Source organism: Helianthus annuus, chromosome 2, assembly GCF_002127325.2.
Source record: "Helianthus annuus cultivar XRQ/B chromosome 2, HanXRQr2.0-SUNRISE, whole genome shotgun sequence".
NCBI lineage: Eukaryota > Viridiplantae > Streptophyta > Magnoliopsida > Asterales > Asteraceae > Helianthus > Helianthus annuus.
The window spans coordinates 107,038,100-107,054,121 of record NC_035434.2 but is presented as its reverse complement, the minus strand read 5'-3'; the positions used below and the strand labels follow the sequence as shown (position 1 = coordinate 107,054,121).

Genomic DNA, 16,022 nt, shown 5'->3' with positions numbered 1-16,022 from the left:
AAAATAAATAAATAAATATTTATATAAAAATATATATCGTTATCATCGCGCTAAACGTCTCGAGTAGTCATACGTGTATAAAAGAATATTTTTATGAAAATATCATATAACAAACTCGTATCGCGCTTCGTATGACAAATAATACATAATAACTTGTATTATATATATCACGTCTTGTGTATATTTGCCAAAAATATATGTATATGCCGTTTCGGCGCTTGAAATAAATATAAAAACTTATATTTATTTAATGGAGTTTTAGCGTTGAAGTCGTTTAAAATAAATATAATAGTTATATTTATTTTATAAAAGAAGTCATATGGTTTGCTATCTGAAATAAATATGCCGACTATATTTATTTTTATAAAAGAGTTGTCGAAATATCCAAGTTTAAAATAAATATAAATACTATATTTATTTTTGTAAATTACTTTCTGAATTGTTGTTTTTCGAAAAATGCGAAGTGTTGTCAAAAGTAATTATATGCTTTTGCTAGTTTTCATAAAAGTCGCCTGATATCACTAGTCGTCGTTTTTCAATAAAACATGTTTTGTTTTATAAATAAACGCCCTGTATTTTACGGATTTTCTCGAAAAACGGGCAGAGTTTCCTCTGTTTTGGACGCCCCCGACGACACAAGTTGTCGTTACTTTTATCAAAATTCAACCAATAGTCAATATATAAGATTTCATGAAAATGACAAAGGTATAAGATAAACACTTAATTAATTTGGTTCGAGCTCGTTCACGGAGTTATTATAAACTTAAAGTTAACGCAAATAATATTCTTTCTAAATCTTTTACCGAGTCTTCGTGTCGAAATGTTGGGTAGTTTGACTGAGTTGACCGGGTCATTGACTGAATTGACCCGAGTCGTTGACTTGTTGACTGCCTTTGACCAAGACCCGAACCGAATGAGCTCGGTTTAACCGGGTCGACTTGAACCGTATCGTTGACCTGAACCGAACCGAGTCCCGAACCCGAAACGTCACCTGGTCTGATCTTGTTGACCACTGTTGACCCGGACCGAGTTGACCCGTAAGCTGAGTTGACCGAGTCAACCCGTACGGCTTCTGAAACTGAACCGAGAGTAAGTATTGAGCAAACCGAAACCGTAACAAAGTTGAACCAAAATAGAGGTGGAGTGAACCAACCTGAACCGAGTTAACTCGGTTTAATCGAGTGGACTCGAACCAAGACCCGAAACTTGAAACAAGACCCGTCTGACCCGTGTTTGACCTGAGCCGCCACCACCATCACAGAAGTTGCCGTCGGCTGCCACAGTCGGTCACCTCCGACTCGGAGAATGATGCGTGTTAGTGTATATATGTTTTTAGATATATATTTAAGCCCTTTTTACACTTTTAGCCAAGTTTTAAATTTATAAAACACGGTATTCACTAACACTAAACACACATATGGGCAAGTGCACCCATCGTGGACGTAGTATAGTGTTGGTAAGATACCGAGGTCGTCCAAGGACACAAGAGCTTTTAATACCGGTTTATCCTCAACGTCTAATCAAATCAAAAAGTTAGAAAAATGTTTTAAACTAAGAAAAATAGAAACTAACTAAATGCTGAAAATAAAAATAAAAATAAAACAGATAGACAAGATGAATCACTTGGATCCGACACGTGTATTAGTATAACCTTTGATTATTTTCGCACTTTTGCACTTGTTTAAGAGATTATCTTAGTTATTGTAGTAGGCCCCTCTTTTGAAGGCGACGTTACCCTCAACCCAGTAGTTTGAGTCAGCAAGGATACAATCCTAAAGGGTCGGATTATTGAAAGATAATGAATTAAGTTATTAATGCAAATTGTGGTAGGCCCCGCTTTTGGCGGTGACGTTACCCTCGGCTAAGTAGTCTGAGTCAGCAGGGATACAGTCCTAAATAGCCGGGTTATAGTATTAATAGTAGTTAACTTATGAGGGTGTCAAAGAGTTTGGATCCCCGCCATCCAATACCTATGGGCATTGAAGGAGATCCTACTAAATTTGACCCAGGTCCCAAGCAGGACCTCTAAACGCTGAACAAGGGCAAGACCCTTACCAAACCGTTCCCTTAACCCCCGACCAGGTAGCCAACATACCTCCATATAGACCGTGGAGATATGAATGGTGAAAATCTTTTATTTTATATAGACAGTAAAATAATGCCAAGACACCACGGACAAACGATAAGGAAAGATCACCTTCAACATAAGTAACTAGTTATTAAAGTCATTAATACAAAACCAAATAAAAAGTGCAAAAGATTAAAAATAAAAAGTATTATACTAAACACTTGTCTTCACCAAGTGATGTAAGAGACTTAGGCAAACATGGCCTTGATTGTCAAGAACTCTTACGATCAATCTTGGATCCCGAGACGACTCACACACTCTACGATGGACAATGGATGATGGTGGTGGATGATGGTGTTATGGTGGTGGTGGGTGGTGGATGAGGTGTGAGAGAGGTGGTGTGCCAAGGGATGAGAGAGAATGAAGCCAAGCTCCTCTATTTATAGGCTGAACAGAAGGCTGGACACGCCCCCGTGCTCGCTGGACACGGCCCCGTGCCCGCCTGACACTCTCTCTCCTCATTAATTGTAATTCGCAATTACAATTAATGCGCCTGCTGTACTTTCACCACGCCCCCGTGCTCGCTGGACACGGCCCCGTGGTGGGCAATGGAAGCTTCTACTGGTTTGTCTTTTCTGCTGCTTCCTGGGCACGCCCCCGTGTTCGCTGGACACGGGGCGTGTTCAGACTCTGTTTCTTCTCCTTTGCCTTGGGAGGTGCCGTTGAGGGTCCGGGCAATCCACTTTTGTTCCTTTTTCTTGTATTTATGGTAGAATTAGCTGTCTTTTTGCTTCTTTTGTGATTTTGAGCTCATTTCATCCTGAAAATACAAAAGGAAGACAAAAACACTCTTTTTCCAACATTAGTACTAAAAAGGGTTAGTTTTATGCCTTAATTGATGTGATTTATATGTTGCATTTTACACACATCAAATACCCCCACACTTGAACTTTTGCTTGTCCTCAAGCAAAACTCTTTAAATGTGGCTTACACTCCCAAATGGAATAGGTAGAAGAGAAGTTTTTTAGCTTGTCCTAGAGTGTCGGGAATCCAAGGTTTTTATAGGCTTTATTTTTATTTATTTACAATCCTATTCGTTATGATTTATTTTGAACTTTTCATAAGATAAATTACTTATTTGGGCATAGCATGCCTTATTAAAATTCCATTTATATACAAGTTCACATACCTCACGGGAGATCACTCAACACTCGGCCGAAGGTGTATATTTTAGTGAATCACTCGAGAGCGGCACGGAACTTACGTCTTCCATAGGCTTGCCAAGCAATCAATCCTCCTCCTTTTTAACTTTTTACCTTTGTAAATATCAAGAGGACTTTTTGGGTGAAGGCTTGGGTTTAAAGGTGGGTGGTTGGTTAGTGGTTAGTAAAAAGGGCGAAAATCGTAACAAGCGTCGGTTTTCGTGAAGTACCTTATTTTTAGTGACTTTTTATTTTTGAAGTATTTCTCCAAACAAGCTTTTTATAGCTTTTGTTTGTTTTTGACTTCATCATCATATATATATATATATTTTTTTTGATCGTCACATAAAAAGGCGATTTTTACGAAAAAGCGAACTTGTTACTAAAAAAAAATAAATAAAAAGGTTTTTGGTGGGTAAAAAGGGTTTTGGGGTAATGAAATGAAAGGTTTAGGCTCAAAGGGGCTATCTAGGGGGATTTTGGGTAGGTAAAAAAAATGAAAAATAATGGTTTTGAAAGAAAGAAAAAAAAAAGGTTAGTCCTAATGCCTCCATCATTTACTTACTTGGGTTTAAGTTGGTAGGGACCGGGAATGTATCGTCGTGGCAAGTTCTAGATTTGTAAGGACCGAGCGGCTATTCACACAAGAAACGAAAAATGAGCATTTAATCTAAATATGTGTATTTTTATGCTCAATAAAGGCTCAAAACTCACTTTTGTGGGAATGGGTTTTTAATGTGACCAAGCATATATAATCGAATTTTAAACTAGACTTGTTATACCGTTTCATAATTTTCTTATGTTGGTTCCTTTTTTATCACGACGCTATCGGTTGTAAACTTGTAAAAATATAACCTTTTTAGAACTTGTTATTCCCAACTTAAACTAAGACAAGTAAATAAAAAAAAATGAAAAAGTTCTTTTTGAAAAAAATTTGGGGTGTTTAGCGGTTACAATAGAGTTTTGTGTAAGGCTTGTGTTTAGGATTTTGCAAAATTTCAAGGTTTTAGCATCCCCCCACACTTAAATTACACATTGTCCTCAATGTGTCCAAAAATAATATTTTTGGTTGATTAGAATGTGTAAAAGTGTGTTAAAAAGCAAAGATTTATGTTACTGGCATCCTGGACACGGCCCCGTGTTCACCGGGCACGGCCCCGTGGTCAAGTGCCAGTAACAAAAATTACAGAATTGAAACAGAAGCCTGGACACGGGGGCGTGTCCGCTGAACACGGCCCGTGTCCAGTTACCTGAACTGGGTGATTTTTCTGCAGGGGCTCAGCACGGGGCCGTGTTGGTTGGGCACGGCCCGTGTTGAGCCTTCTGTGATGGAGATTTTTGTCGGGTTGCTCTGTTCTTCGTGCATGGTTCCATTTTTTCTCGTTCCCTTTTTCATCCATTACCACCATGAGTGTGTTTTATTCTGCAAAAATTAAAAGATTAAACTAAACTAAACTAAGGATAGATCAGCGGAATGCCTCCGTGGTGCGCCACGTTTATAAGGGTCCTTGCCTAGACCCGATTCCTGGTTATATATCTTCTGAGTGGAGTGCCTTGCTTCCCAAGTTACACCGTCGGAGAGCGGCATCCAAGCTTGAATCAATAACCTTCATGTAATTGACTGGGTCGTCGTCCTCTATTTTCTTCCCAACTCCGAACTTCACCTCATCGTCCCCATACCTCAAAGTCAGTGTCCCTTCATTCATGTCTACCACTGCTTGTGCTGTGGCAAGGAAGGGTCTCCCTAGGATAAGGGGGACCTCGGTGTCTTCCTCCATGTCGAGTATGACAAAGTCAACGGGATAAACGAATTTGCTTACCCTTACCAAGACATTCTCGATGACACCTTGTGGGAACTTGACTGATCGATCAGCGAGTTGTATGCTTATTTTTGTAGGGCTCGTGGTTCCCAAGCCAAGCCTTTTGAACATCGATGAGGGCATGAGGTTAATGCTAGCCCCTAAGTCGGCCAAGGCATTGCGAACGGGTGATTCCCCTATTGAACATGGAATCGTGAAACTTCCGGGATCGATTTTCTTTTGGGGTAGTTTATTGAGTACGAGGGCAGAGCATTCTTCGCCTAAATTAACTAATTGCAAATTTTCAATTTTCTTTTTATGTGTAAGGAAGTCCCTCATAAATTTAGAGTATTTGGGCATTTGGGTTAGGACTTCGATAAAAGGAATATTGACATGCAATTGTTTTAACAGACTTTCGAATTTTGCGAATTGCTCATTGGTCTTTTGACGAATTAACCTACCGGGGTACGGAACTCGAGGAGCCTTGGTAGGCTCTGGTGATGGGGGAGAGTTCTTTTCCTGCAGATGTGTTGGCATTGTTTCTTCCGTTGGTGGAGGTACTTCTGCAGGCCCTACGGTGCGGTTTCGTAGTGTGATGAGGTGAACTTGCGCCTTTGGGTTTGTTTCGGTATTGCTAGGTAATGCGCCTAGCGGTCTCTCGGAAAAATTTTGTGCTAGTTGATTTATTTGTTTTTCTATGTTTTGAATGCTAGCTTGTTGATTCCTAAAATTAGATTCTAATTGTAGAAATCTTTCCGAGTTTTTCTTTTCAGTGTCGGAGACGAGGCGAGATATAGTATCTTAGAGCCTTTCTCGTCCACCTTGTTGTTGAGTGAAATTTTGTGACTCATTTCTTGATTGCTGAAAGTTTGTTCGTTGGGTTTGTTGGTTACTACTATTGCCGGTTTCCCTCCAACCAAGGTTTGGGTGGTTTCGCCATCCTTGGTTGTAAGTTCCCGTTGGAGGACCCGACGGCCTAGGTCTATTATCAATGTAGTTTACCATTTCTTGTTGATCGTCCGTTTCTTTCATGCAACTCCAATTTTCATGTGACCCACCACACCCTTCACAAGCCATAACCGAGACTGTTTTTGTCATTTCTAATTTTTTTATTTTTGAAGAAAGGGCCTCGATTTGGGCTTGTAAAGAGGTGCTTTCGTCGACCTTATGGGCGCCCGGGGCGATAGACTTATTTCCCCGGGGAGTGTGCCATTGAAAATTGGTTTGAGCAATTTCCTCAATCTGATTATATATTTCGTGTGGGCGTCGATTACCTAAAAGTCCCCCGGAGCTAGAATCAAGTGTCTGCCTAGTGTGTGGCAACAATCCATTGTAGAAAGTGGATACTTGTTGCCATATTGCGAGGCCATGATAGGGACACTTGCGTAATAGCTCCTTGAACCTTTCCCATGTTTCATATAAGGATTCCCCGTCCTCTTGTGAGTATGTGTTAATTTCATCCATTAATTTAGCAGTTTTAGAAGGAGGGAAATACTTATATAGAAACTTTTGGGCTAGTTCATCCCAGGTGTTTACCGATCCAGCTGGGAGGGTGTTGAGCCAAGCTTTCGCTCGGTCTTTTAGTGAGAACGGAAACATACGGAGGCGTATGGCATCGTTTGATGCTCCATTGATCCGAAAGGTATCACATATTTCTAAGAAATTAGTTATATGTAGATGAGGATCCTCGTCCGCAAGCCCGTGGAAGGTTGCGGAGTTTTGGAGCATTTGTATCAAATGCGGTCGAAGTTCGAAGTTATTGGCTTCGACATTCGGAGCATTGATAGCGGCGCCTAGATTACCTACGGTGGACCGTAGATAATCCATAAGGGTACGTTGGTCCGCCATTGGGGGTGGATCACCCGAAACCTTCTCTTGGTTTTTGGCTTTTAACCTTTTTCTGAGAAAGCGTTCGGGTTCTTCTAGTGGTTCTTTTATGTCTTTATTGGAACTGGAGCTCATACACTACGTGAGGATGGTGTCGGGTTCCAAGTCCTGCAATAAAAACAAAAAAAAATGTCGGTCAGAAGGTTCACCACGGCCCCGTGTTGAGCGAACACGGCCCCGTGGTCGGAAATACAGTGATTGTTTTACAGATCCCAGTTACTGGAAGTTGGACACGGCCCCGTGTTGCACCGGCACGGCCCCGTGGTCAGCCTTCTGTAATCTTGAAAAACAAAAACCGCCAGTAACTTTGCTGAGCACGGCCCGTGTCCGACCAGGTACGGCCCCGTGCTGAGCTCTGCAGAAGCTGAAAATCTAAGAAAAAATCCTAAAAAATTAAAGAAAAATAAAAATATGATTAGGCCGTTGATTCCTAACTTTCTTAAAATCCTTGTGTCCCCGGCAACGGCGCCAAAAACTTGATGCGTGTTAGTGTATATATGTTTTTAGATATATATTTAAGCCCTTTTTACACTTTTAGCCAAGTTTTAAATTTATAAAACACGATATTCACTAACACTAAACACACATATGGGCAAGTGCACCCATCGTGGACGTAGTATAGTGTTGGTAAGATACCGAGGTCGTCCAAGGACACAAGAGCTTTTAATACCGGTTTATCCTCAACGTCTAATCAAATCAAAAAGTTAGAAAAATGTTTTAAACTAAGAAAAATAGAAACTAACTAAATGCTGAAAATAAAAATAAAAATAAAACAGATAGACAAGATGAATCACTTGGATCCGACACGTGTATTAGTATAACCTTTGATTATTTTCGCACTTTTGCACTTGTTTAAGAGATTATCTTAGTTATTGTAGTAGGCCCCTCTTTTGAAGGCGACGTTACCCTCAACCCAGTAGTTTGAGTCAGCAAGGATACAATCCTAAAGGGTCGGATTATTGAAAGATAATGAATTAAGTTATTAATGCAAATTGTGGTAGGCCCCGCTTTTGGCGGTGACGTTACCCTCGGCTAAGTAGTCTGAGTCAGCAGGGATACAGTCCTAAATAGCCGGGTTATAGTATTAATAGTAGTTAACTTATGAGGGGGTCAAAGAGTTTGGATCCCCGCCATCCAATACCTATGGGCATTGAAGGAGATCCTACTAAATTTGACCCAGGTCCCAAGCAGGACCTCTAAACGCTGAACAAGGGCAAGACCCTTACCAAACCGTTCCCTTAACCCCCGACCAGGTAGCCAACATACCTCCATATAGACCGTGGAGATATGAATGGTGAAAATCTTTTATTTTATATAGACAGTAAAATAATGCCAAGACACCACGAACAAACGATAAGGAAAGATCACCTTCAACATAAGTAACTAGTTATTAAAGTCATTAATACAAAACCAAATAAAAAGTGCAAAAGATTAAAAATAAAAAGTATTATACTAAACACTTGTCTTCACCAAGTGATGTAAGAGACTTAGGCAAACATGGCCTTGATTGTCAAGAACTCTTACGATCAATCTTGGATCCCGAGACGACTCACACACTCTACGATGGACAATGGATGATGGTGGTGGATGATGGTGTTATGGTGGTGGTGGGTGGTGGATGAGGTGTGAGAGAGGTGGTGTGCCAAGGGATGAGAGAGAATGAAGCCAAGCTCCTCTATTTATAGGCTGAACAGAAGGCTGGACACGCCCCCGTGCTCGCTGGACACGGCCCCGTGCCCGCCTGACACTCTCTCTCCTCATTAATTGTAATTCGCAATTACAATTAATGCGCCTGCTGTACTTTCACCACGCCCCCGTGCTCGCTGGACACGGCCCCGTGGTGGGCAATGGAAGCTTCTACTGGTTTGTCTTTTCTGCTGCTTCCTGGGCACGCCCCCGTGTTCGCTGGACACGGGGCGTGTTCAGACTCTGTTTCTTCTCCTTTGCCTTGGGAGGTGCCGTTGAGGGTCCGGGCAATCCACTTTTGTTCCTTTTTCTTGTATTTATGGTAGAATTAGCTGTCTTTTTGCTTCTTTTGTGATTTTGAGCTCATTTCATCCTGAAAATACAAAAGGAAGACAAAAACACTCTTTTTCCAACATTAGTACTAAAAAAGGGTTAGTTTTATGCCTTAATTGATGTGATTTATATGTTGCATTTTACACACATCAGAGAACTTGTCGGACCACAGTCACTGCCGCCTAACTCCGCCTCTCTCGCCGGACTTTTGATGTCGACCACCGGACAAAGAGACTGACCGGCGGTCCGAGTCTTCGACCGTCGGTCCTCCCTCTCTCTCTCTCCTCTCAGCTCTCTCTCTCTCTCTCTCTCTGCTTTCTGCATCGTCCGGTACCAACCACCACAGCGCCGCCGCCTGTGGTGGTGGTAGTGTTGCTGTTGCAGTCTGCCACCACCAAAAGATGGTGGTGGTTGGTCCGATTAATAGGGGGGTAAAACATGTGGGTTGGGAGTTGATTTCTCTGTGTTTGATTGTATAGATCGAGAGAGATGGGAGGCAACTTTTGAGAGGATAAATGGTTTTTGTGGTTACAGCTTTGGAATCGAGAGAGAGAGAATAATTTAGTGTGTTGTAAATTGATATGCAGACAAGGAAAAAGGAGGTTCAAGATTGGGTATTAATAGAAGGGGAAGTTTATATTGTCTTTTAGGTATTTAAATTACATGCAGGTCGGATGTCACTTTTATTGAGACAATATCTCTACAAGAGATCTTCCAAATATTTTGGTATAGATTTAGTGTGGATTTAGTACAGATTTTCTAGTCTATAGAGATTTTATTTAGATCTTGAAGGGATTTTTGGATAGATCTACAAGAAAAATCTTGTAGTAGAGATCTAAAATATTATGTGTAGGTTTAGGCTTGGGCCCAGGGCCCACAAGCCCATCTCCTGTGCAAGTGGCCCACAATTCCTACGAGACCCGATATCGCAACCCAAACTCGATAGGCATAAATATATTTGTGTAACATCCATATTTTCCGGTGTCGTCAGTAGTTCGTTCGGTTTCGTTTCGTTATCGCTTAACGTTTAGCTTGCTCCTCCGCAAATCACCGTTCGCGCACTGTAAAGTCGGATAGACGTTCCTAGGCACTCCAAAGACCTAGTTAAGTTAATTAGCGTCGTAAACACTATTTATTATTGCGTTAATTGCCTGTCAATCGCGTAATTAAGCGCGTAAATTACCGGTTGTCACATTCTCCCCCTGTTACAGAAATTTCGTCCTCGAAATTTAGACTATGTTATCTCTTCAGAATTGTGTTTCAAAAGTTGATGTCAAGGGAAAACAAGATGTATAGGTACAGTCAGTAGTGTGACTAAGTTTACAGGATCCAACAATGAACAGGAATTTTGACCAATCGAATTCCATATGAACGTTTATAACATGTAAACGAGTTCTAGAAGCAATAACATCCACTGGATGCACTTAGAATCAACAATCTCAAATATAATAGTTTCCATGAAATGCTCGATCGTGGTCAGCACAAGCTGCAAGTTATACCGACGCCTCAAGGTGTCGTAATGAATGAAATAATTCAATAATACCGGTGATCGAACAAGTATCACCTGTGTTTTGCATGAAACGATCGATCATGATTAGCCCAAGCTACAAGTCTGTACCGACACCACAAGGTGTCGTAGTGATTTAAACAATCCTGCATTAACGGTGATCAAGCAATTTCACCGTGCTTGAAGTCAAATGAATGCGCAGTAATGGGAATCTGAAAGTTTGTTTCAAATGACATCATAGAATTTTCAATTGAAAATGAAACATCAAAGAAATAATGTTCTCGATCGAAGATGAAGAAGCAATGAATATCGCAAAACATTCGATCAATGTTGAAAGGACCGTTAGGAGGTACACCGGAATATGAAACGAATTTTGTGTACCCTTGTCTTATCACACGATTGTGTTAAGACTGTTTTAATTATGATAAATCAAAGCGGATTTAAAGCAATCAATAAGTAATATTTAAATCCGTGCATGAGATGCCGAAATGAGTTTAGCGCAAGCTTTAGTTAAGTGAAAACACCACCACAAGGTGTCGAAATCAACAAACAATTTAATGGAGTCGAATGCCAAACAAGTTCACTTCGACTTGGAACAAATGAAACGTTTGTTAATACGAATTTGAATATGATGTTTTCAATACATCATATGGTGTTTTGAATCGAACATGTGTAATGGACAAGTTCAAACAATTGAACTTGGTTTTAGCGCAATCCGACAACAAACATATGTATCAACAAGAAAACTTTCGGCATGGTCACAATGAAAAACCATGTATGTAACTCGAAAAGTCAAGAAATTTCAAGGAAATGTGTTGACTCGATAACAAAGGAGCCAACATTTACAATAACGCGGGTCATTCGAATCACAAATCGATAATTAGTTTTAGCGAAGACAATATTTGAACTTTAATGAAACGCTTATTTGAAAAGAAACCACATGCCTAACAAACGATGCATGTGTAACACATAAATTTTCCAAGAAATGAAGCAATTAGTAATCGCTTTACTGAAAGAAATGATCATGACACAATGACCATTAAGAGGAGTAGAGATACGAAAATCTACTCAGTAAATGTGAAAGTCGAAATTTCAACAAAAGAAAATTGAGGACTTTACCTGGGGTTTCGTGTGACGACCAATTGTTAGTGACATTACCATGGAATGTCGAACATATCGTATTCGTTGTTAACCGAAATAGGGGGATGTGGAGACATACGTCTTTCCCTTGGAGTGATTCGTGTCGTTGCAGGATCGCGCGACAAGTTGCCGTTTCCTGGCCGTTAGTTCTCCTGCTGACAGGAATCTAGCGTCGTCGTTGAATTGCGCCATCGCGTCTTTTCAAAGGCCTCGCCTCGATAGTCGTATGTGACGTACTTTAACCTCCGTTGATGTAAGTTTAAGTTTCACGTATACCTGTGCACTAGCATCGTGTGCCACGTAGAAGGTGATGTACCCCGACATCCGTTGACGTAAAAATTGAGTTCCATGTATCCTCGTGCTCTAGCGTTTTGTTATGCGTAGGCTGCCTGCTCGGGAAGTTAAAATATCATAGACAATATGGAAAATAGTGTGTACCCGAGTTAATATCCGCGGTTCCTACGTGATGACCATGCACAAATAATCGATCACATAATCAAATAAGCATGCCAGTCACCAATAAGCAATCAAGTAATTCCCCTAGTCCCACTAGTCTATCCTCCCAACCTTTCAGACTGAACTTCCTAGTCCCACTAGACTATCCTCCCAGTCTCTCAGACTGAATCTCCTAGTCCCACTAGACTATCCTCCCAGTCTCTCAGACTGAATCTCCTAGTCCCACTAGACTATCCTCCCAGTCTCTCAGACTGAATCTCCTAGTCCCACTAGACTATCCTCCCAGTCTCTCAGACTGAATCTCCTAGTCCCACTAGACTATCCTCCCAGTCTCTCAGACTGAATCTTCTAGTCTCTCAGACTACCTTCCCAGCCTCTCAGACTGAATCTTCTAGTCTCTCAGACTACCTTCCCAGCCTCTCAGACTGAATTCCCTTTTCCGAAGGTCTTAAATGCATGTTTCCTAAACTCTCAGAGTGTTGTGTACTGTATGTAATTGTTTTATGCACCGTGTATGAAATACCATAATAGCGTATGTTTGAAAACAATATTCTGACTGTTTGTTTTTCGGCAACGGTTGGAGACCATATTCGAGTACTAGGCGTTCTGTATGTGTTCAATGTCTCAATGATCTAAGTCCCCAGGGGGAAAGGTGAGGTTAGAGCCTAGGTATCACAACAAAAACCTAATTCGCTGTAACCTATGGCTCTGATACCAATCTGTCACACCCCGAAATTATCAGAGCTGGCGTGACTGGACTGGTATCTTCATTGCACAGCGGAAGCAAATAATCTAAGTCTTTCTAGAAACTGAACGCCCACTAAGTACTCGACTCTTCATGGTCCTCCTATTCCAACCGTGCCTTGTATTAGAAATGCAACCTGAGAAAGAACATGCGAAAAAGTCAACATAAAGTTGAGCGAGTTCATAGTTTGTTTGTAAAAGATCTGAAATAAATCTTTTGAGTTGTGAAAGGTTTGAAATAAATCTTTGGTAACCGGTTTTTGAAATAGTATTGAGAAAATGAATTTAAAAATCATTTTCTTGTTCAGTTATATGAGGACTTTGTATTTGTAATGATCTATGATCGTAAAACCATGTATTTGTAAAGTATGTATAACCGTCAATGCCCACCCTGACTTTGACTCTATGCTCGTATAAACCAATACTTTGAATTTGTATAAAACATGGTTTTTATTTTGTATAAATCAAGCGCTTTGTAAGCGTGTATGATAAAAATCCCTGGTATGTAGCAAATAAGGAAAAAGAGATCACCAATGGTTTGCAAGGCCATTGATATGTGTGAAGTGCAAGTAGGAAGACTCAAACCTAGCGGATTTTGCGTTGGGCACAAAGTCACCCCAAGATCCGTTCTGCTGGGCCTGGGGTTGGGCTCGCTACACCCAGATAGATCTACCGCTTACGTCCCTCGGTCCTACAATGAGGATTAATGGCCTCCAGTTCCCGCCTACCCACTCACATGATCTAAGTAGTAAACCTCATTACGCTAACCATACCATGTAAAAAGTATTCGTAATTACTGTAACATATATACCACCCCAGCCACCCTGGCTGAACCTCCCCAGCCACCCTGGCTGAACCTTCCCAGCCACCCTGACTGGACCTTCCCAGCCACCCTGACTGGACCTTCCCAGCCACCCTGACTGGACCTTCCCAGCCACCCTGACTGACTCCTTAGTTATGAAAAATCATTCATATTTCGAAAATAAGCATTTGTTTTGTAAAAAAAAACCGGTATGTTTAGTATAAACCTTTCGTAATTCATTTGAGTTCCTCGAAATCCATTCGTGATATGATTTAGAAATACGAGCTTTGCGTTTGTTCAAAACTTTGTATGTTTCTGAAAAACGTGCATGTCTTTCCACCCCGAAAACATTTACAAAAATGTAAAACAGTAAAAAGTGGGGGTTATGAACTCGCCTGAATGTTCCTTGTGCAAAGCTAGCTAATTACGACTCGATGATGTCGTTTCCAAGATGAGACTCGCTAGCGTGCATCCTACAATATTCCTAACACGGAATATCTAATAAGTTTCTAAGCAAAAATGGTAACTACGTGTTACCGAGCTCTACCGAATCGTTAATCGAACGATTCAACGGTAAGTTGTTAACTTAATGGAAAAGATTAAGTTATACGTGTTAAGTCTCGTTAAATGTTAGCAGCAATTTAATAAGTCTTGAAAAAGACTTAGTTTCTGAGAGACTTAAAATAAATAAATAAATATTTATATAAAAATATATATCGTTATCATCGCGCTAAACGTCTCGAGTAGTCATACGTGTATAAAAGAATATTTTTATGAAAATATCATATAACAAACTCGTATCGCGCTCTGTATGAAAATAATATATAATAACTTGTATTATATATATCACGTCTTGTGTATATTTGCCAAAAATATATGTATATGCCGTTTCGGCGCTTGAAATAAATATAAAAACTTATATTTATTTAATGGAGTTTTAGCGTTGAAGTCGTTTAAAATAAATATAATAGTTATATTTATTTTATAAAAGAAGTCATATGGTTTGCTATCTGAAATAAATATGCCGACTATGTTTATTTTTATAAAAGAGTTGTCGAAATATCCAAGTTTAAAATAAATATAAATACTATATTTATTTTTGTAAATTACTTTCTGAATTGTTGTTTTTCGAAAAATGCGAAGTGTTGTCAAAAGTAATTATATGCTTTTGCTAGTTTTCATAAAAGTCGCCTGATATCACTAGTCGTCGTTTTTCAATAAAACATGTTTTGTTTTATAAATAAACGCCCTGTATTTTACGGATTTTCTCGAAAAACGGGCAGAGTTTCCTCTGTTTTTGGACGCCCCCGACGACACAAGTTGTCGTTACTTTTATCAAAATTCAACCAATAGTCAATATATAAGATTTCATGAAAATGACAAAGGTATAAGATAAACACTTAATTAATTTGGTTCGAGCTCGTTCACGGAGTTATTATAAACTTAAAGTTAACGCAAATAATATTCTTTCTAAATCTTTTACCGAGTCTTCGTGTCGAAATGTCGGGTAGTTTGACTGAGTTGACCGGGTCATTGACTGAATTGACCCGAGTCGTTGACTTGTTGACTGCCTTTGACCAAGACCCGAACCGAATGAGCTCGGTTTAACCGGGTCGACTTGAACCGTATCGTTGACCTGAACCGAACCGAGTCCCGAACCCGAAACGTCACCTGGTCTGATCTTGTTGACCACTGTTGACCCGGACCGAGTTGACCCGTAAGCTGAGTTGACCGAGTCAACCCGTACGGTTCTGAAACTGAACCGAGAGTAAGTATTGAGCAAACCGAAACCGTAACAAAGTTGAACCAAAATAGAGGTGGAGTGAACCAACCTGAACCGAGTTAACTCGGTTTAATCGAGTGGACTCAAACCAAGACCCGAAACATGAAACAAGACCCGTCTGACCCGTGTTTGACCTGAGCCGCCACCACCATCACAGAAGTTGCCATCGGCTGCCACAGTCGGTCACCTCCGACTCGGAGAACTTGTCGGACCACAGTCACCGCCGCCTAACTCCGCCTCTCTCGCCGGACTTTTGATGTCGACCACCGGACAAAGAGACTGACCGGCGGTCCGAGTCTTCGACCGTCGGTCCTCCCTCTCTCTCTCTCTCTCCTCTCAGCTCTCTCTCTCTCTCTCTCTGCTTTCTGCATCGTCCGGTACCAACCACCACAGCGCCGCCGCCTGTGGTGGTGGTAGTGTTGCTGTTGCAGTCTGCCACCACCAAAAGATGGTGGTGGTTGGTCCGATTAATAGGGGGGTAAAACATGTGGGTTGGGAGTTGATTTCTCTGTGTTTGATTGTATAGATCGAGAGATATGGGAGGCAACTTTTGAGAGGATAAATGGTTTTTGTGGTTACAGCTTTGGAATCGAGAGAGAGAGAATAATTTAGTGT

The 16,022-nt window shown here is 40.7% G+C and overlaps 1 long non-coding RNA gene and 1 other non-coding gene across 2 annotated transcripts; one reads left to right on the top strand and one right to left on the bottom strand.

The window, feature by feature from the left end:
* Nucleotides 1-854: 854 nt before the first annotated feature.
* Nucleotides 855-15,734, bottom strand: LOC118488861. Its single transcript, XR_004885346.1, has 3 exons — nucleotides 15,595-15,734; nucleotides 1,154-1,291; nucleotides 855-1,078 (listed from the first exon to the last, which is right to left on the bottom strand). It is a non-coding gene; the product is annotated as an uncharacterized LOC118488861 (long non-coding RNA).
* LOC118489930 lies at nucleotides 6,433-6,539 on the top strand. The gene has a single exon (XR_004887942.1). It is a non-coding gene; the product is annotated as a small nucleolar RNA R71 (small nucleolar RNA).
* Nucleotides 15,735-16,022: the final 288 nt, after the last annotated feature.